This window comes from Camelus dromedarius, chromosome 3 (assembly GCF_036321535.1).
Source record: "Camelus dromedarius isolate mCamDro1 chromosome 3, mCamDro1.pat, whole genome shotgun sequence".
NCBI lineage: Eukaryota > Metazoa > Chordata > Mammalia > Artiodactyla > Camelidae > Camelus > Camelus dromedarius.
In genome coordinates this window covers 104,301,785-104,323,833 of record NC_087438.1, presented here as the reverse complement: position 1 = coordinate 104,323,833, position 22,049 = coordinate 104,301,785, and the positions used below count along the sequence as shown (strand labels likewise).

General features: G+C 37.5%; 1 protein-coding gene across 1 annotated transcript in view; it reads left to right on the top strand.

Annotated features, from left to right (window-relative positions):
- The window catches only part of LOC105097008 (uncharacterized), a 269,473-nt gene that overhangs the window by 169,434 nt on the left and 77,990 nt on the right, over positions 1-22,049 (top strand). Inside the window, exon 13 of the mRNA XM_064484423.1 lies at positions 10,214-10,320. The gene's annotated coding sequence lies outside the window, so the exon portion shown is untranslated. The remainder of the gene's footprint in view (positions 1-10,213; positions 10,321-22,049) is intronic.

The following is a 22,049-nucleotide window of genomic DNA, read 5'->3' as shown; positions in this document are numbered from 1 at the left end:
GCTGTTGGGATCTTCTCAGCTAGAAAGGAAAGCACCCCCTTCACATTCCCCCATATCCCTTCCTAAGTGCCTCCTCCCTGGGCCGGCCCTTTCTATGGTTAACATTCACCCTTGGGTTGTCAGCACCACACCCAGCGAGGTCCTACTAACCCTCTCCCTCTCGTGCCAGCTTCCAGTCCTTTTCCTACCCAGCTCCCTCTGTAGGCTGAGCCAGTCAGTCGGTGCACTCTGCCTTCAGGCCCAGGCCCTCCCTGCACAGCCTCCCCCACCTGCAGCAGCCTTGCTTAGCTTCTCCTAGCTGCCTCCAGCCCCCAACCCCCACTGCCCCCAACCCATCCCCCAGTTCAGACCAGGGCTCAAGCCGTCTGGTGCATTCTGCTTTCAGGATCGCGTGCTCCCTGTGGGCACGCCACCTTACAAACCTCTTCTAAGTCTTGGCAGGGCCCTTCAGCCTTCTGGTTAGCAGACCAGGGCCTAAACCCAAAGCCAGAGTTTCTGGCTGTACACTTTTATAATTGTGTGCTTGAGTCAAGAAAATTCTTTAAACCACAGAGTCATTATAGATATTTTCATTTATTTCACAAAGAGCTAACAGGTAACTAGTATTTGGAAAACAGTGCTGGGTGCTGGTGATAGAAAAAGGAATTGGTTATAAACACTACGTCAGTAAGGTCACTATCTTATCTGCATCAGGGAGGCAGAGGACAGGTAATTACGGCCCAGTGCCCCAGTGGGACAAGCCGCAAGCCATGTGGAAACTGAGGGAAGGGTGTCTTTACAGGTTCTAGGTAATTTCGCCGTAAACATCTTTGCTGTGAACATCTCTGCCACAAGCATTTCCCCCACATTTTCATCAATAGCTAACCAACCATAAGGCAATTTTGATTTATAAGATAAAATTACTAGAAGTAAAGAGGGACATTAGAGAGAGTATAATGAAATTCATTTCTCACCACAAAATTAAAAAGACTTTATTGCAAAATACAGACTATTTAAATTCATTTTAAATGTGTGCAGATTTATGGCAATATTGCACAAATCTCCAGTTTTATTTTGTGGGTTATACCTACGCACTTGCCTCTGAAATCTTTAGTTCACAATATTATAGCTTTTTTTGCTTGATTTATCTCCTTGTTGGACATTGCACTCTTTTTTTCTTTTTTTGCCAAAATTTCTGCCTTCATTAAGAGAGGCATTTTTTTTTCCCCAAATACTAGGATGCACATTTGTTACTCGGCTTTGTATTGTGTTGTGAAAGCTTCCATGTTGCTGTTTGTCCCTGGTATATTGTCAAGTAAGTTTTATCACCGCATTTTCTATCAAGCAAGTATACATTGTTGTTATCATCCGCTATTTTAAGACCACCACGTCTACTCCTCACATCTAGACCATTAAGAGGTCTAAGATTTATGTAATACAAAAATGTGGAAATGAAAGCATTAATGGAGAAATGAAAGCAAACTGTCTACCAGCTGACTCCAAATCGTCAACTGGAACCATTAGCCAGTTAGTGTGTCTTTTACATCCCTTACGGCTTAATTAGTCAGGGCGGAAAAACACCTGTGGCAAAGATGTTTCTGGCAAATAAGCTAATGATTATTAAAAAATACTGGACCTGGTCTCCATGATAGGGTAAGGAAAAGAAAAAAGAAATTCTCTTACGTGAAAGAGATGCCGCCTTAAGCCACCTTTCCCTGGCCACCGGCCCTCTGATCTTGTGATCCAGCCTCTCTTGTCCTTCAGAAAGCAGATATGGAAGTGGCTCTTGGGGAGGGTCTTCGTTTTGAGAATTTCTAGATCTCACCTCCCTCCCCAAACCCACTTCCCCCTTCCACCGCCCTGGGAGTGAGACCAGGAAGAACACAGGATTTCAGTCAATAAAACCAAATCAACCAAATGGCATATGAACAAACCTCCCTAACGTAGATGCATTTCATACTTTTAAATTGCCCTGGCCTTCCACGATCCCTGAAGGAAGCTCCGGAATCATGTCAGAATTTGTTCTGCCATTTGCCTTTGGCCCGTTGTGTTACCTTCAACAAAGTACTCAGTATCTGTGCCTCAATTTTCCTAAGCAAAAATTTAAAACAAAACAAAACAACCAAACAAAAAACAATTACTGTGCCTTTCCCCAGGGTTTTTATAAGGATGAAACGTGGCCACCTGAGAGTTGTAGAAAGTCAGTGTACAATTTTTGAAATAGTCCTGGATGAGGAGTGTAGAAAATAAGCTTCTCATTGTAGGCCTGCCCCAGCTGTAGCTCTCATCACATTCTGAAAGGCTCTGTGGCTCAAAAAATGCCAAGTACCATTGGACTAGGTGGTTTCTAAGGATGCATCAGCTTTGATGATCCAGGATTTAGCAGTGCTTTTTTCTAGTAGAGCAACTTAACTTAGTTCTTTAGTTCTTGAGTTGGGTGGGAGAAATAACATCTGTTGCCCAAATGCTTCCTCCTTTATGTTTAAAAGATCCTCTTCACTCATTGTGTGAAAAATGTTCACATGGTGACTGAGGACAGAAAAGGGCCACTGTGAGAGCCCTGGAGGTTGGGGAAGGTGAAGAATGCCTTTGCAAAGCCAGCCCTTCTGTGAAGCAAAGAGTGAAGCAGAGGAATATCAGCATTGAGACTAGGAAAGAGCCCACAGCTCCCATCCCTGAAAGAGGTAGACTGATTCCTGAATGCAATGCCATTTGACTGCCTAAATTTCCTCTCCTTTTTTATCTTTTTATTTTAGACTCCTTTAATTGAAATCCAAACAGTTGGCTTCTCAGTGGAAGTCAAGCAGGTCTAGACAAAGGGTAATGATAGGATTATCTTTTCTCTTAGTATCCTCTGTGAAGCATTTGGGCGATCTAGGAGAGCTGAAATATTCCCTCCCTCCCTGCCCCCAGGTCTAGTTGAAATGCCCCCAGGTCTAGTTGAAATGCCCCAGGGTTCTGTGGTTCTGGGGTATTGTCTTGTAGATGGGATTAGACTAGCCTAGGTTTGAATTTTGCTTCTCCTACTTATTGGCTGCATTACTTTATGCAAACACTCACTGCTCTGAGTTTACATTCCTGACTTCTTTATCTGGGTGCTGACAATGCCTATGTTCTAGGGTTGTTGACATGATAAATGCTACAAAAACACTTAGTGAAGTATCAAGTATCCATTAGAAGATTGCTATAATAAACACTAACCATGTAAGTCATATCACATACTAGAATTTTTGCGCCCATTATTTCCTACCCTATTTTAGTTAGCTTAAAAAAAGTTTTTAAGGTTTTTGTTTTTTTTTTTTTTTTAGATTGGTGTTGGATTTAACAAGCGCCTCCGTTTATTTCCTTAGATAGTCCAGCTTCCAGAGACGACGTCTAGGCATTTGGGTGCCAATGTTTAGTATCAGCCTGCCCCCTTGTGGTTTTTCAAAGAACTATGCTTTCTAAAATGGAATAAGAGTGACGCTTTGGGTACTCAAATTAGTCGTCGTTGCTAATGGTGACTACAAAACCATTTAACTTGGCTGTAAAGTAAGCTTATGTGGTCATTAAATCAATTAAGGAGTCAGCATCATTGGTACTTTAGTATCTTAGTTCTACAGATAAAGCCAATGAAAATTTGCAAATACACACAGACACACATACCTAAGATGAAGGACTTCATTTCTTCTTCCCTTTCCTGAAAAATACTACCTATGGGGTTAAATCAGTTCCCTTCTTTATTTTGTCAGTTTTCCTTACCCCCTTCCTGACTTGGTTTCTGCTTCCCCTGTCTTCACATTCCCTCCACACTACCAGAACTGCTCTAAAAATGACACCTCACAGGATACTTCCCCTGGCTGTTTATAAAATGTCCATGATCTCTTTATGTTATGTGCTGCTCTTGAGCACTCCCACCTTTCAAAACTCTTTGCCGAGTTGTGTGTATGTCAGTGCTCTGGCTCTCCAGCTGTTTCTTCTCTATCCTTTTTATTGTCTTTTCTAGTTTTCTCCTGAGTATTCATTATGTTCATTTTCAAGAAAATTTTAAATGCTTGATTTTCTCTAAGAACATATATTGTCCCAGGTGATATGAATGAGTCCTAGAATTTTTTTTTCTTGTCTTTATCAAAATCTCAAGCTCCAGCTTCTATTTGCCAGAAATATGCAAGATTATCTTTAGTTAAAGCTTGATTCATACTACTTAATATTCATTTATGCCCAGTATGTAACTTTATTTTTCCCTCCATACTGATTTTACATTCTAATTTTTCCATTTTTCCATCACAGCACCCATCTTCAGGTTTATTAACCTGCCCTCAGACTAAAATGTCACCAGTTCTATCCCCTTGCAAGTGTCACCTTTCATCTGTTTCTTCAGCTCAAGTCCTCTTCCCCAATTCCACATTGACAGTCCACACCCACCCTCAACTTGTCTGACCTGATCCCACGCAGTCAGGACTGCTCTCTCTGTCCATTTCCTTCAAGGTTCAATGTCCCTTCCACATGTGGAGAGAAGTTATCTTATTTTGAATTACTGTTTTCATTACTTCTTTGCTTAAGACGTGAAGCTAGTGAACACTATTGTGTATTTATTAGAAGATTACACGGCTCAAAGCACTTTGACGTGAACTGGTGCTGGTTAGAGGTAGCGTGGAGCCCTGGACGCTCGCTCTCTATGGAGTCAGAGCTCCTGAGATGCTGCCTTTACTGCTGTTGGTAAACTTGAGTCAGCGAGGTCCTCTTTCTAAGCCCTCAGCTTTCCTCTGAAGGTAAATTGCAGAAGCTAGTTAACATCTCCAACTTGTATTTAGGTAGCCTGTCAGATTGAAAATTATAAGTGAATTCAAGCTATTTAGGAAAAATGAACAGTCTCATACATATTCTTATCATGGAGCATTGTTTCACTAACTGTATTAAAACTTACCATATATTTATCTTAAAATACAAACAAAACTAAACTTAGCCCCCAAATTACTGTAAAAGCAAATGGTTGCCAATCATTGTTTTTGAGAGGTCTGTTATATTAATTCCAATCTGGAATATTCATTTAAAAATCTCTTTAAGTATATGGTTCTCAAATATACAGCCTGACAAAGGAAATTAGAAAAATAAAGACAAGGTGTTAAGTGATTGTAAAAGCAAAATTTATCCAGGCTAAATGATTATCCTTATTCTGAGATTATGACTTTTAAGCATTTAGTATTACACTGCAATTTCTTTCATGAAGGCGGGTGACGGTAAATAGTTTCATTCTTAAATTATTATATTATTATTTTTATGTTATTTAATATTCCTACATGGCAAATTAAAGAGTTGGTAGCATATTAGTCGTTTATATTTCCAGGGAGGATTTTATAGGACCATGACTTGCAGAAGTCCTGGAATGTGCTTTTTGTGTCACTTAAATAATATTTCTGAAAGAATGGGGAACTTGTACAACCCTGTACTTGAGACTGCTAACTATAATGTCTCATCAGATGCTTCATAATGAAGAGACTTCTTGGCATGAAAAGAATGACTTGAGTGTTAGAGAAAATCTTCCTTCCGTTTGTCTTGGCTAGATCAGACTCGGGCAGACATGCTCCTAAGGTTAGTTTCAACTTCTTCTGCCTGCCATTGGTACTGTTACTCTCTCCTGGCATGTGGAAGAGAAAGGGTAGCCTTGATGTCCTCCGAAAGGTGCCACCCTCTTTGCCTTTTATATTTGAATGGCAAAGAAACAGCAGTCTTGGCAAGGCATGCTTGGTTCATACTGATTCAGATGCCTAAAGCCAGAAGGGGTTTTAGAGACCATTGAATCCAACTGTTTATTTTAGAGATACGGAAACAAAGGCAATGAGAAGGGAAAGAGACATTCTTCCAATCACACAGGCAGCAAGTATTCATGTTGGGACTCATCTGTATTGTCGCCAATATATTTGAGCCCTCCAGAGTCAGTGCAGCCAGCACTAGATTCTTAGAATGGAGATTTAAAACCTCCCCACTGTGATTATTACCCAGTAAGTCTGGCATGGTCCCTAAGGATCTACTTAGTTAGTAAGCATCTGCAGGAGATCCTAAAGCAAGCAGAATATAAGACTTGGGCCCATCTAAAGAAATAGAATCAGTAAACAGATTATTGTAAATTTGGGTAACTAACAGTCTGGGAAATCAAAGCCCAAAGAAGGGAATTTGTGTTAATGAGAAAACTAGGATTATGTTCCATATTTTAAAAACTTATGAGTAGTGGTCCTATCATATTTTACCACCTAATGGGATATAAAATATATTGGCCAGATCTTACGTCCTTTTCTTGTTTGTTTGTTTTGATATTTAACATAGACCGGGCTACCATGTGTATTTAAACATAAGGAGAAATCAATTTTAAGATGTACAATTATATATGCCGGTATGAACACAAGCGTGTGCATGCATCGCGTGCGTGCATGTGCACACACACGCAGGCATTTAATGTAAGGCTTCATTCATTGTAAGAGACATCCCAATTTCTGAGATGCTAAAATTTGGGGGGAGAAAGAGCCTTAAGCAATGTAGTAGGTATATTAGAGTTGGAAAATATCTTTCAACTTCTTTGCCAACTCTTATTAGTTGGCAGCAGTGTCTGGAAAATTTTGATGCCAAGGGTTCTTGGGCACATCAAGGCAAACAAGGACCAGAGCCAAGGTCAGGTATTAATGTTCAATATGGAAGCAAGGGCGAGTTTGGCAGAGCAAATACCACTTGTTTGTGTTGTCTTTTGATAACTAGGAGAAGAAAACTGGAAAATAAAGTTGGTGGATTAATTTGGAAAAAATCAGCCAACAGTAAAGATAATTTGTGCCCATTCCAATTTTTAACCCAAATTGTATTTACGTTTGATTGAGCCAGTTTATATATATTCAGTCCAAATCCAAACTGAACAAGTTTTCTGTCTACTCTTGGTTGTCTGTCTTCTAAAAAAAAAAAAAAAAAAAAAAAGATAACCTCTGTCCTAACTCCTTCAGAAGCTGTTAATTATTAATCAATAACTAATTTTTTTATAGTTTTCCAAATGCTTCCACATAGTTTATGTGATTTGAATCCAGTTCTATGAGGTAAATAGTATTATTCCTTTTCTATTGTTGTGGAAATTACAGCTCAGACAAGCTGAGTAACTTGCCCGAGATCACACAGTGAAATCAGTGAAAGAACATGAATGTGACCACACAGTCAACCTACTTTGATTTGTATTCATTTTACTTTAACAAAATCTGAGAATGGGTGTTTCGCCTCTTTTAAACTGAGAACAGTATTCTTGTAGAGAGACTGTAGTTAAAAAACAAAGAAATATCTCCTGATTTTTGCATCTGGCCTGCTTGTTCATTTTTTTGCTCTTTTACCCGTAGACAAACCTCTTTGGTCAGAAAATACCAGCCAAGCACCACCCAGGTCCTAAGAATAAATAAAAATACGTACTGACCTGAACTCCTTGACTGAAGATACCTGGAAAAAAAAGAAAAAAGCATGAAATCCAAACACTAATTTCTGAAGGTGCCAAAAGGGGGATTTGCAAAATTAGGAAATACCAAAGCCTGGGATGATACTTGTCCTGGTTTGTGGGCATCTCGATAAGTCATGGTATGGTTGTTTTATTTTTTACGCCGACTGTCCTCTTAGGGAATGGTAGAAACTTGGAAAGTGCTGTGTGGACATGGACGGTGATGGGTTAATATTTATTGGAGGTTGGGTTGGGCTGAGAGAAATAGTTTAAGGCTCTGGAGAGTCATGTTAAGTCTTGGCCCATCACTAATCTACTGTGGGAATTACTTTATCATCTCTGGCCTCTTTTTGGAGAAGTTGTGTTGGAAATTTCCCTCTAACTCTGATGTTCCAAAGTTCAGTGCATTTAGTCCCTCCCCAAAGCCTTTGTTACAGGCAGTTGAGGGAAGGGATTGGATTTGTTGTTTGTTCTTTGAGCTCAAAATTGTTCTTCTGCCCTTTATACTCAGCTTTAAAGACTTTGGTGCAAATTTAGACTGGCAAGGACAAACTCATTTTCTTTTCCTGTGACTCATTTTTCCTGCTACATCTCTCTAAACTCCTGAAAGGGAAAAAAGTTCATAAATAACAGTTGCCCCTCCTTCCATCTTTGTGATCATCTGTGTGGTTTTAGGTTGTGGCTTATTAGCACAGTGGTTTAAAATACTGAAATAATAAAAGTGTTAGGTTCATTCCTGATACACGCTGCTGAATTCTGATCTCTGGCCATTTCTGTGGACCTCCTAACACCAGCAGTACCTCTCACACGCAAGCCCAAGGTCACCTCAGTGACAGAAAGTACACGGATAAATGCAGTCTTCTCCAGTGTGGCTAGCACTTATGGGAAGACAGCTGGAAATACCTCAAGGTACATTCTCTGTTAATGTGGATAAGGAGAAAACGGGGCTTTGCAAAATTTGCAAAAAAAAAAAAAAAAAGTGATCTTCTACTGTTGTGGCTACCAACCTTATTCCAACAGTGTGGGTCGTTATTAAAAATACAAATTCTTAGGACAGCCCCTTGAAAAGTTCCATTAAATAAGAGAAAATAGAGTCTGGAAATGTACCTTTTTAGAACCACTTCAACCAATTTTTACGACTAGGGAGGACTCATGATTACAGTTTTCAGCCATTCTCCACTATACAAATCTCAGAATCTCTCAGAAGAGGAGAGATTTTGTCCAAAGTTTCATATGCATGAAATGTCAACGTGGAAGCAAGGTTAATATCAGTGCCTGAGTCCAGCTAGTACTCTCATTATTAAAATTTAGTGATGGCAATATTAATAGACATTTGTTAAACACTTACTATGTTCCATCCCCTATGCTAAGTATTTTACATGTACTTTTTCATTTAATTCCTCATTTAGGGCTATTCATGTTACATCCCCATTTTACAGATGAGGAAAATGAGACCAGAAACAGCACGCCGCTATAAAATAGAAATGCCAGGACTGAAATTCATTTCTCTTGATCTCAGCATTAAGGTTAGGCACTTATGCTTTCCCAAATGCCAACATGTCTATAAGGAACCTTGTTTTAGTATTAGTATTTGTTGATATTAGTCAACCAGATTGAATTAAAAGATCAATTTGTCTCTGTAAAGAAAAGCAATTAAGAGGATATCGGTTAATTTCTAAGACTGTCTTTGCAAGTACATTTTAATATAGTCTGATCTATTTTTATGTCATCTCACCAGTTGACTAAGCCATTTACTCAAATTACTTGGCTTTAGTAATCAAAATTAATCTATTATATCACAGAAATCCTGTATCCACTTTTTCGTGTTTCTAAACATATTTGTTTATGAAAATATGACCAGTTTTGTGGGAACAGTGACTTACCCATCTTCTCAGTCTCATTAAAAAATTGTTGTTTTTACACGTTTGGGCATTTAAAATCTCTGATAGCAGGAAAATTCAATTTCTTTTATCACAGAAAATGATATACCACACATGGAAGGTCCCAGGACTCAGTTTTCTTGTCTGTGGAATGTGGGTATGAATACCTTGCTATGTACATTGGAGATAAGGCATAAGAACTCTTAGTACATGCCTAAAATATAGTATATGCTCAACAAATAAAAGTTATTTTTAACATTACAATGACCATTTTCATCATCACAATCATAATTAATGATTGAGATAATGATGTCCCAGAGTTAGTTTTTTAGATCAGAATTGTTAGGATTTTGAAATATGGTGGACAAATTCACTTGTCACTTCCAATTCAGTATAAATATTGGATTTTAATTTTAAGGGGAAAAAAAAAAAACTCACCTGAGAAAAAGCAGAAAAAAGCCAGAGAGAGAAGCAGAAAGACACCTGATATTTTCATGGTGCCAGTTGACTCACTCAGATCCAGGCTGCTTTGTCCAGCTCTGATTCTCTGTCAAGACACTTCCTGGAGCACTAAAAGACACACAGACATATATATATATAGACGTGATAGATGGAGTTGGGATCTCCACCTTCTTTATAAACTCACATTCTAAAACCATATGTGGTCCTCTACACGGCAGGCATTTGTTGGGACCTGTCATGTAAAGAAATGCTTCATGCTCCCATCAATCTTAACAAGTAGGACATTTATGTGAGTCGCACCTCAGAGCTTATTAATGGAGGATGTTATTTTCCACCAGTAATCTACATTTTCCTAACAACCAATATACCCTCCCTGTCCTTCCCTCTACGGTTTCGTTACATGAAAGGGATGATTCACTGGTGGAGCCCCACTTGATGCCTGTGTCTCTTTCAGACAGGTCCTACATGTCTGGGATCCAAATGAGTAACCGTGGGAGAATGGAATCTCGGGTGTAACTTGGATTTTCAGAGCTCATGTCAACCAGCGTGTACCTCAAAGAGGTAGGTACTACATTGTCATCAGCACTGCATCAGAAAAATCATTTTCTGCACAGAAATCAGATCGTTACTTTAAAATAATCTTCATTGTAGTCAAATGCCAGTGATTTTCAACCTTTAAGTCAAAATGAACAAAGAAGTCAATGTACTTTTTTTAATTTGTAAAAAATATTTTTTAACAGTTACTGGATTGAGGAATATTTGAAATAAGGACTATTTACTATTTCCCCCTTTTCTGTAAAGTAAAAAGTAGTCATAATGAAGCTCTTCATGTTTTGACTCCTTGAAAATATACTTTTGGTACAAGTAAGATGAATCATACTATCATGGCCGATTTAATTGCTAGAAAGGTCAAAGTGTACGATGCCAAAGCTTTCATTAGGTGAATGACAACAAAGACTCACAATGGTTATGGTGATAAACAGTGAGGAAGTCAACCTCAAATCATAAACAACTACTTAAAATATCATGAAGAAAAATGTAACAATTTCAATTATGGGAAGATTATGCAAAACGTGCCCAGTTTAATTAAACACAAGGGATTAATGCAATGCATATATGAGTAATTCAGAAATTGTACAACTAAATAATTGGTTTCCTTTTAAAGCAATCACTTTTGGAAAATATATACAAAGTTCAGATATTCTCTTTATTTCAGGATGTTTGTTTTCTGTTTGGAAATTACATATTTTGAGGAATTTTATTTTGGTTCATCTCAATAATTAGGATGAATTTTCTGTCTGTGAAAATGGTGACTATATTTTATTGAATTTGGTAATCAAATAAGGTTTTACTGTGTAATCAAAACTGAAGTGTGACTGTGATAAAAACAAGAATAGTTTTTTTTTTTTAATTACTTCCTTGACAATTTTAAAAGACTTGAACTTGAAGGATAGAGGAAAGAGGAGAGAGAGGAGTACAGACAGGAGAGGAGAGGAATAAGAGGAAAGGGAAGGTATGTGCTTGGCAGATGTTACCAAACCAGCAAGCCAAACGCTGGGATGCTGAGGTTTGCAACATAGAAAGGGTTTATTCATGAGGCATCCAACTAGAAGATGGGAGAACAAATCTCAGATCCACCTCCCCAAAGGCGAGGGACCTGGGATGTTTGTGGGATAAAGCTGAGGCATGGGGAGTGTGGGGAAAGGTGACTGGAGATAAGAAAAAGGTGCAGCTAAACTACAGGCTCTTCATGGGACTGGTGTTCAGAAAATGGTGGCATTAGTATGTTCTGAGGGTGGAGTTTTATGCCTCTGACGTCAAAAGGTCACTGATCCGACACTCCCGCAGGCCCAGTTGGAGGGTTCATGGTCTTAACTCGTCTTAACCAGCTCAAACTCAAACTGGATAAAACAATTGGGGCAAATATCTTATTAAGCTTTGTGACCCTTGGAGGACATGCAAGTGTTTTGTAGCAACAATTAAAGTGAGCTTGTTGGTTGAAGGCAGGTTCCAAGTTTAGTGGATCAGATTGATGATTACCTTCAGTTTCACAGGTATTAAAAGTCTTCTTATTCTAAGGTGGTGTGATGTCACGCACATAACGTACACACATTCACAAATGCATGATCTTAAAGTCCTATACAGAAAGTTATAGGTCAGGCCTAAGACTCAAAAAGCTTCAAAGATAATAATGAACAACCTTAAAAACCTGTGCTTAAATTTTTCTTGAACACTTCATCAGGGGAGGAGTCTGAGAATATTTAGAAAAACAGAATAATGGGGAAATTGCTTAAGGATAGCTATGAAATTTTCAAACAACAATTTTCTCTACACGTCATGATCTTTCATTATTTTGGCCTCATTAAAAGAGGTAATATAAAGAGCAGCGCTTAGGGACTTTGAAACGTTACAAAGGCTTGGTTCTCCATGTGCTGCTTCTTGCCTCCCTTTCCCGGGTTCCACTCTCAGTGCTTCAAGCCCCAGCACTTCTGCCTTCTCCTTTCCCTTCTTCTCCTTTGTGATCAGAACATATAGGGGCAGTCTCCGTAGACCCTCAGGTTTCAAAATGAACACAGTTCAAAAGCATTAACAAATAACGAAAAACAACGTAACAGTGGTAGTCAGTGATATTCCACCATAAAATCCATGGTGGCCTTTCTAAGATACCTGTTTCAACGTCTCCCCCAAATTTCATTTACGGTAGTTGCTTCCATATCTTGCTCAAAACTCTCAACATCTCTGTTTACCTAAATAGTACTCTCTCTTCACTTTCCACTTTCTCCTTCCCTACCTCCCCCATCCTTCAAGAGCTTTTCTTAAATGGCTGGTTTTGGTAGAATGATTTTTAGGTAGAGTGAATGTACCCTCTTTTTCTGAATGTTTTCAATTCTGTATCTTCAACGTAATCCAGCTCATCACAACAGAGCTTGGGAGTATGAAGGTACAAAATAAGTTGTGGCTCTGGGCAGGTGTTAGGAAGTGAATGTTGTAAATGTGTGCATGTAGGTATATATAGATATAGATATAGATATAGATATAGATATAGATATAGATATAGATATATAGACATATCCAGCACCCCGAACAATAATTTTTGTTAGGTTTTGAGCCCGTGTGAAATAATTATTTTCTTTTTATATAACTTAAAGAAAAAGGTAAGAAACATTCTCTGGGAATCACTTCATTAGCTCCTTAAATGAGAAGCTGAGGAAATAGAAGGTTACAGAGAAGTTACAGCCAATTATTCACAAACACTAAAGATGCTGTGTCTAATTCTAGTTTTTTGGGTACAGAGTAAGTAGATGAGAGAAGTTTGATTTTTGTTCTCTGTAGTATTCTGAAAGGAAAATAGGGAATAATTTAAGGATAAGTTTCAATGAGCTGAGTCACGCACAAAAAAATAAAAGGAGATACAGGAGAAGGCAGTAAAAGTCATGGCTTTTATACAGACATAGAATGCAGTCCCAGTATATATACAGTTGACTTCCAAAAATTAACTGCGTGTTTTCTTTTATGTAATTAAAAACAAAAACACTAAAATTATATTTTCACATGGAAAGTTTATTATATAAAGATGATACATTAACCCACAAATACTACCATTCAGGGTAATACACACAAAATCATAGGCACATATTTAAAGAATTTTAAGGGTGATTTTGATTCTATAATTTCTGCTGCTGATTTTATAATATCACTACACCTGTTCAGGTGTAGCTTTCCTGCTTTTAGAATGCTTAGATCTGTGTCCAGAGATACATACATATTTGTGTTTTATTTTTTAAGGTTTTATTTGTTAATATAAATTTTCCTTGCCACAGTATTTCTCAATATCAGATGGATAATAAGGGGGTTGGAGGGAGTGAAGACACATGCACAGAATACAGTGTCCATGGGAGCCATGTAACATTGCAACAGTTCATGGGGGGATAGAAGTCAATATCCAAGAACCAACTGATAAGAATCTCTTCACCAGAAGCTAGTGCAGATGAAACACTGTTCTGCAGATGTTATGAAACTTCCTTCTGGATTCAGATGCCATCTTTGGGGAAAGGAAGGAGTGAGGAGAACCAGTGAGAAGGTTGAACCAGAGACACGCCCACTGGGTAAAATGTGAGTCCTTAATGGGAGAAATTGTGTGGTCTCCACAGGACTTTCAGACATTCTTAGCAATTAATAAGCACTCAGAAAATGTTTGTTAAATGACTGAGATTGAAATATCCTTGTGGAGACAAGTATTTTCTGCTATTACTATGAAATGAAGAAAAGAGCAATTAAGAAATTCCCTTTTTGTCACATATAAAGCTTAGCTTATATAAAAATTGGACCCACTCTACTCAGGAGATAAGGTCCAACCTTTATTAACGTTTTGCCAGAAAATAACAGAACATAGACTTTTAAATTAATTGTGACCTTAAAGAACATTTACTTTAGTCTTTCACTTAATATAAAATATAATCTAAAGTTCATAGACATAGTACTTTTATACTTGGTGGTTCTTTGATGGATAAGAAAGACCATAGACTTTGACTCTAGGTAGACCTGGAGTGTGCATTCCACAAACTCTATGACTTAAGTGATGTTAATTAAACTTTCTGAGTCTCCCTATTCCCAGTGAGATGGCTTTCTGGGTTATTTTCATGCATCACATATTTCTCTTACTTTCTTGGCTCAGAAACATTTTTTGGTGTTTTGTTGAAATCTTGCATTTAGTCCCTCAAAATTGTTCAGGCTTGAGTGTGTCATCACATTAGTGATCCCTCCCAACTTTGTGCCAACTGTAAATCTAGTAACTGTTTTCCTGATCATCATCAGTATCATTGAAAAAGTATTAAACAGAACAGGTTTGAAGAGGTTTCACCAACTTATTACCAAATTTGCTCTACAGAAATCAGTGTTCACATTTTTTCTGGCGTGCTGCCAAGCTCTCAGCCTTATGAAATGCGATAAGGTATATTTGGCATAACTTGCTTTTAAAGAATCTATGTAGGCTGCTGATCATCCTCACCTTTTCCCCGTAATGCTCATATTATCATATGTCCTGCTCCTCCTCATCATAGACTGTACCACCTCTTCCAAAATTAGCTCCCCGTAGTTTCTCATTTACTTCCATTACGTTGCTGTTTTCCTGTCTTAACTCATGGTGTTTCGTTTGCCTGGAATGTTCTTTTCTTGAATCACTACATGTCTAAATTCTACATACCATACAGTGAGAAGTCAAAATTACTGTACTCTTCACAGAACATTTCTCAATACTCTAAGGAGTTTATCCTGAATTGGTAGCATGAAGATCAATTGTGGCTTGTTGATAAATGTTTTTTTTTTTTGACTCACACAATGTTTTTAAATTAAAAAAAAATAGTCCATGACTTTTATAGTTTGAATATTTAACAAGAAATAAAAATAAAACACAAGTGTGAAAAAAAATATTTGGACCCTTCGTTGCTGTGGCAAAAAGTCAGCTAAAGTTTAATGCTAACTGTCTCATTTGAATGTGTCCTTAATTTGTTGCTGACCTGAGAAGGCATTTGAGTTTGAGAATCTTGCCCTTTGACACTAGAAATACTTATTCTTCATGATTCTCATGACATGTATCTTATGCTTTTCTTATGTTCTACTTAGTAAAATTATGGCCATCTGACATCTCATCTATTTGTCTAGATGAACAGAATGTGTATCTAATTAATCTTTTATCTTCCAAACTGGAGGATTTTATTTCATACTTATTCAAAAACAAATATGATTTGATAAAATAATTTGCATTATATATTCACCAGAGGTCATTGGTTATTATTCTAGCCAACTGTTTACAAAATTTATCTTCTTCCTTGTTTTAAAAATGTAGATATTTTCTCATGTCTAATTTTCTACCATTCCTTTCATTTCTTTGATTTCCTATAGATACATTTCAACAGGACTGTAATCTCACTTATAAACTCCTATGTCCCTGCTTCCTAATGAGACAGAAGGAATAGCACATTGCTAATTGTATTATTGGGAGTCAGATTTTGCTGTTTGCACATGGTTGAATGGCAGTTCTCTCTTTAATTCATTTCTTATGGTTGAATTTTGTATATGTGTTTTTATATTAAGCCTCCTCAAATCTCTTATTTTGAAATTTAAAGTGTTATACCTTGGCATTAATTTGGGTAAGAGTCAAGAAGAGATTATTACAGTGTAGGTTTAGGAACACTATGAAAGGATGCCATTATCCTTAGGTGTCAAAAAAAAAATGGGTCAGAGTAATTTTGTTCTCTTCTTTGACATGGTAACTAGACTGGTAGAGCTAAGGTATATGGTAGGCATAATGGACTGAACATCAGCAAGGCATTTGATAAATCTCTCATACTGTAATGTGAAAGGTTAAAGACGTATAAGTAGAGTTCTGTAATTGGTTGAACAACTGAGCAAAAAGGTGATGATGGATGAATTAACATAACTAGAAGAATAGAATATTGTCCCAGTTGGTAATTTTATAACTGACTTAAAGGAACATATAGAAAGCACGCTTTAAATATGAAGTCCTATCTCTGTCATCTTCTCCTTTTGGGATTCATTTTCTTGACTTGTATAGAGAGCATTTCATCTTGTTCATTTTGGCCAGTCATCACTCCCATTATGTAGAGATCTTTTTGACTCCTGACACAGAATCCCACCTTCAGTGATTTCATCAAATTTATCAATAAAAGTGTTCAAGGTAATAGGGCCGAAGTCTGCTCCTGGGGTCATTTATCTTTCTCTTCTTAGAACTTCTATAAATCTCTTCTAAAGAGGTTGGTACTGAATTGCTGTGCTGCATTACGTACTGATTAATTTTTGTTTGGTAGCTTTATCTACAATGTGAGATTATAACCATCTTGAACACAAGACAGGGGTTTATCTTATTATTCTAAGTTCTACTGATACTTTTCAAGTGAAAAATGTGAAAATACTGTTTTCACTTGTCTTTACATTTTTTAACTTATTAATCTTTTGGTTATCTTATCCAAACTGCCTCCTAATTTTCTGTACCACTCTTTGAGCAGTGAGGCTTTTATGTGGTTTCTATAGGTTTTTTCGGCTTTGCCTCCTCTATCTTCTCATAGCAATTTGCACATGTGTTGAACATGGCACTTATGACATTGTGTTATCCTTATAGTCAAGGAGCTCACAGTTTAACAATCAGATATAGACAATAAAATTCAAATATAATGTAGTAACATTCTAGAAAACAGATTTTTTCAAAGTGCTGTGAATGCGTAAAGGCCCAAGTAATTTTTTTAAGATAGTATCATCTCATGCCATACATCTTTTCTAATGATCATATCATCAGAGACAGTCTTATTAAAAAAAATTTGCACAAATGTGAGTCTTGAAGGATAAATAAGAGTTCTGTAGCAAAATAAGACTGGTTGGAAGTGGAGGTGGGGTGCTGAAGAAGAGGAGGAGGGCACACAGGAAAAAATAAAACTGAGCTGAAATCTATGAGAATAGACATGAGTCCGTGAGAACTACTGACTCTCTGAACACCAAGTAGTTCAGTAAGGCGAAGCATAGGATACCTGGTAAGGATGTTGAAAAGGAGACTGAATATAGGCCAGGACCCAAAAGTTCCTGTTTACAGCATGCACAGTGGCCCAAGGTGATTCAGCCAGCTCTGAATCACACAGCAATAAAATTTCTTGCTGGCATACTGATTTTCCCTACCGTCCTAAATCGAAACATTTATTCACCCTTGGGAAAATGTGATGAAAAACAAGCTAGGGTGAATTGCACATTGGTAACAATAGGAAAAAGGAAATAGTTTCAGCCCATCTCAACATCTGGCTTTGCCTGTTCCCTTTGAAGTTTAATTATAACCCTCAGGGGAAGCCTCTTAAATGCTTGCTAACATACTCTACAAGATGGGGAGAAAGTTTGCCAAAGCCTTTTAAATCACAAGGAAGCAGTATTTCCCAGGTCAAGTAATTTAGTTCAAACAAGTTATTATTAGGTTTGCCCGAAACCCTAGAGAAAAGCCTCTGCAAGAACTTTTATTCTAAGTTCAACAATGTTGTTATTTCTGCTGAACAAATTCTCTCCCAGGTCTGTCAACTCTGGTCCAGACAAGTTACCCCAGGGAAACAGGAACTAGCTAGGAGTGCCTCCCCATTGCTTAAAACACTTAGCCAGTAAAGTTAAAGAGCTTTAGCTTGAAATTCAGGGTTCCTCTGTGATCTGGCATACCTTCTGTCTCAATTTCATCTCCTGATTTCCTTTCTAAACATCAGAGGATCAAACCACTGAAATCCTGAGTAATCTACGTTTTTCTCTTCCTTTTGCCCATTAATATTTTCTCTGAAACAATTGTTGATACCGCTGCCTATCAGAATCTGATTTAGTTTGCCTGAACAAGCTAAAATAAAGCCTATTCTAAAGTGTTTTCCACAGTTGTCCAAGAAGAAATCAATCCCTCTTCTGATTTATAATTAAACATAGATTTTACCATTTATGTCTTACAGCATGTTATATTATGAGTATATATATCTATCTGATAGATGTTACTTATTATGACTTAAAATACTCTATAGCCTTTGACGGTAAAGATTTATTTGATATATGCTAGTATCCTTCATAACAACTAGAAAAAAGTAGTAGGAACTAAAAATGTTGGGTGGAATCAATGCATACATCAGTGCTTGTGTGATTCTATTTACAGAAACTACATTTATTTTATTCAATTATGTTGCATATAGAAGTCAGTATGTGTGACTTGGTCTTGTTGCCTGAGTATATGAGAAACAATCTTGTATCTGTCAGATAGTATGACCCAATAACTCCCTTATTACCATACCCTTGATGCAGGTAAATTTTGCATCATACTTTTTATTACAGATTGTTTTATGTAGCATAATCCCAACTGATAAAACAATTTACCTCTGTGCATAATAACTTACACAAGAGGAAGTCTTTCTCAATTCTGTGAAGTCCAGATGACTATCTGATTTACAGGCAGCTTTTTTCCAAGCTGTGATGAAAACACTCAGTTTCCTTTCATTTCTGGCTTCAACACATTGCTCCAATTTGCCATGCTTATATGTGTCAAGGTGATGGGAAGAAGAAAAATATTGTAAAGGGGTCATGCATGATTATTATTATTTTTTTTTACCAACTTAGTTTAAAAGTGAAACACAGCACACTTATCATTGCTGAGAACTAGTCACATGATCACACTTACATACAATGAGAGGTAGAAAAATCAGTTCCTTTGTTGGACTTCTATTTCCCAGCAGTGGTTCTGTATTCCCACAGAAGTGTATGAATTTTGTAGACAGTTAGCCCCTGTGACTACCAGCTAACTATGCATATCCTTTTCCCCACACTTAGGACATACTCCACTCCTCCAAGAAGACAATCGTTTGTGCTATCCAGTCATTTCAACTAGCAAAAAGTTTAGGATTACTGAAAGTAGCTCTGTATGGAGACCTACACACTATAAGGCATGCCATCAGCCCTCATCACCTTCCCCACACTCAGTGTATAATGGAGGAGCTTCTTGGTGTGTACCTTTTTGGAAGGTAGCTACCATGCTGTGAGAAGCCCAGGTTACATGAGACTGTCCTACATAAGTGTTCCCATCAAGAGTCCCAACTGAACTCAGCCTTTAAGTCTTCCTGGCCAGATACCAGAACCTTCAGATGATTTTACTTCCCAGCCATTCAAGTCATCTCAACCAACTGAGTCTTCTGGAATGGAGGTTTCACATTATGGACGAGAGACACACTGTATTGCCTGTTTCTTGCCCCAGTAGAATCCATGAATACAATAAAATGGTTGTTTTTCTTTTCTTTTTTTCTTTATTGAGTTATAGTCAGTTTACAATGTTCTGTCAATTTCCAGTGTAGAGCACAATTTTTCAGTTATACATGAACATACATATATTCATTGTCTCATTCTTTTTCACTGTGAGCTACCACAAGATCTTGTATATATTTCTGTGTGCTATACAGTATGAACTTGTTTATCTATTCTATACATACCTATCAGTATCTACAAATTTTGAACTCCCAGTCTATCCCTTCCTACCCACCTTCCCCCTTGGCAACCACAAGTTTGTATTCTATGTCTATGAATCTGTTTGTTTTGTATTTATGTTTGTCTTTTTCTTTTCCTTTTTTTTTTTTTTTTGATACCACATATGAATGATCTCATACGGTATTTTTCTTTCTCTTTCTGGCTTACTTCACTTAGAATGACATTCTCAGGGACATTCATGTTGCTGCAAATGGCATTATGTTGTCATTTTATGGCTGAACAGTATTCCATTGTATACATATACCACCTCTTCTTTATCCTATCATCTGTTGATGGACATTTAGGCTGTTTCCATGTCTTGGCTATTGTAAATAGTGCTGCTGTGTACATTGAGGTGCATGTATCTTTTCGAATTAGAGTTCCTTCTGGATATATGCCCAAGAGCGGGATTCCTGGGTCATATGGTAAGTCTATTCCTAGTCTTTTGAGGAATCTCCATACTGTTTTCCACAGTGGCTGCACCAAACTGCATTCCCACCAGCAGTGTAGGAGGGTTCCCTTTTCTCCATAGCCTCTCCAGCATTTGTCATTTGTGAACTTTTGAATGATGGCCATTCTGACTGGTGTGAGGTGATACCTCATTATAGTTTTGATTTGCTGATAGTTTTAATTTCTCTGATAATTAGTGATATTGAGCATTTTTCATGTGCCTATTGATCATTTGTATGTCTTCCTTGGAGAATTGCTTGTTTAGGTCTTGTGTGCATTTTTGGATTGGGTTGTTTGGTTGTTTCTTATTAAGTCGTATGAGCTGCTTATAGATTCTGGAGATTAAGCCTTTGTCAGTTTCATCTTTTGCAAAAATTTTCTCCCAGTCTGTAGGTGATTGTTTTGTTTTGCTTATGGTTTCCTTTGCTGTGCAGAAGCTTGTAAATTTAATTAGGTCCCATTTGTTTATTCTTGCTTTTATTTCTATTGCTTGAGTAGACTGCCCTAGGAGAACATTTTTGAGATGTATGTGAGATAATGTTTTGCCTGTGTTTTCTTCTAGGAGATTTATTGTATCTTGTCTTATGTTTAAGTCTTTGATCCATTTTGACCTTTATTTTTGTGTATGGTGTAAGGAGTATTCTAGCTTCATTGCTTTACATGCAGCTGTCTAATTTTCCCAACAAAAATGGTTATATTATATCATTCATTTAATGCTGGTTTATAGTACAGCACTAATAAGTATAACCAAATTTGGTATGTGGAGGCTGTGTTTGGAAATAACAAACTTCTAAACATATGGTGCTGGCTTTGGGACTAGGTGGCAGGCAGAAGCTAGAAGGGCCTAGAAGAAACTATTAGCAGAAGGCTGATGAGCCTCAGAGAGGCTATTAGAGAGGACTTAAATAAAAATGATAAAAATGGTACAAGAAGTTGTCGGAAAGGAGGCTTTTTAAAAAATTTAGTGCTGAAAAGTTTAGCAAAACTGAGGGCTGGAATAACATGGGAAATAGGGAAAAGATCATCTAATGGACTGACAGATCTTGCTCAGGAAGTTTCCAGGTTAAATGCTGAAAATATCAACCAATTTCATCATAAGGTATAGGAAAGAGAGAGCTGAGCTAAAGATGGAATTGTTCAGTTTTCAAGTAGAATCTAGAGGGAATACAAAAGACCTAGGACTTTCTGGATTTGAAACCATAATTGTCTCTCATCCTCAGTCTCTCTCAGAAAAGAGACTCAAGGTAAAAATTAAAGCCTGGTTGCTGCCAATAAAATGTCTCAAGATATATCCAAATCTGACACTGACAAACCCTCTTAAACCTCAGATAGTTTTCAGATGATCCCTCAAAATCCCCTTGTACTAGTCAGTAGGCCTTGTAAGAATCTTAAGGATATACCTCATCAACTCTCCTTGAAACAACAGAGCTCCTACATGGCATTGTCTGACAGTAACCACACAGGGACCAAAGGTTGAGAAGGGCTTCTCTTACATAGATTTGAAGTGTGCCTTTTGTCCAGTAAAGTGTGATACTGAATGATGCATAAAGAACCCAAAACATTTTTGAAGAAAGCAAACAAGCCTAGACTGAAAGAGACACATTAAAAAAAATGAAGAGGCCATGTTTTGTGAAATTTGATATAAAACATCTATAGACAGGAAGCAGGCTAAGAAAAGTACCCAGCTGTAAGCATGGGCCATTTCTTGTTGGGAGTGTCTAGGGGATGGGGGGGTGGGGGGGTAAGTGACTAAGAGGGAATGACCAACAGACCAGAGGACAGAATCAAGAACAGCACAGAGTTATTCC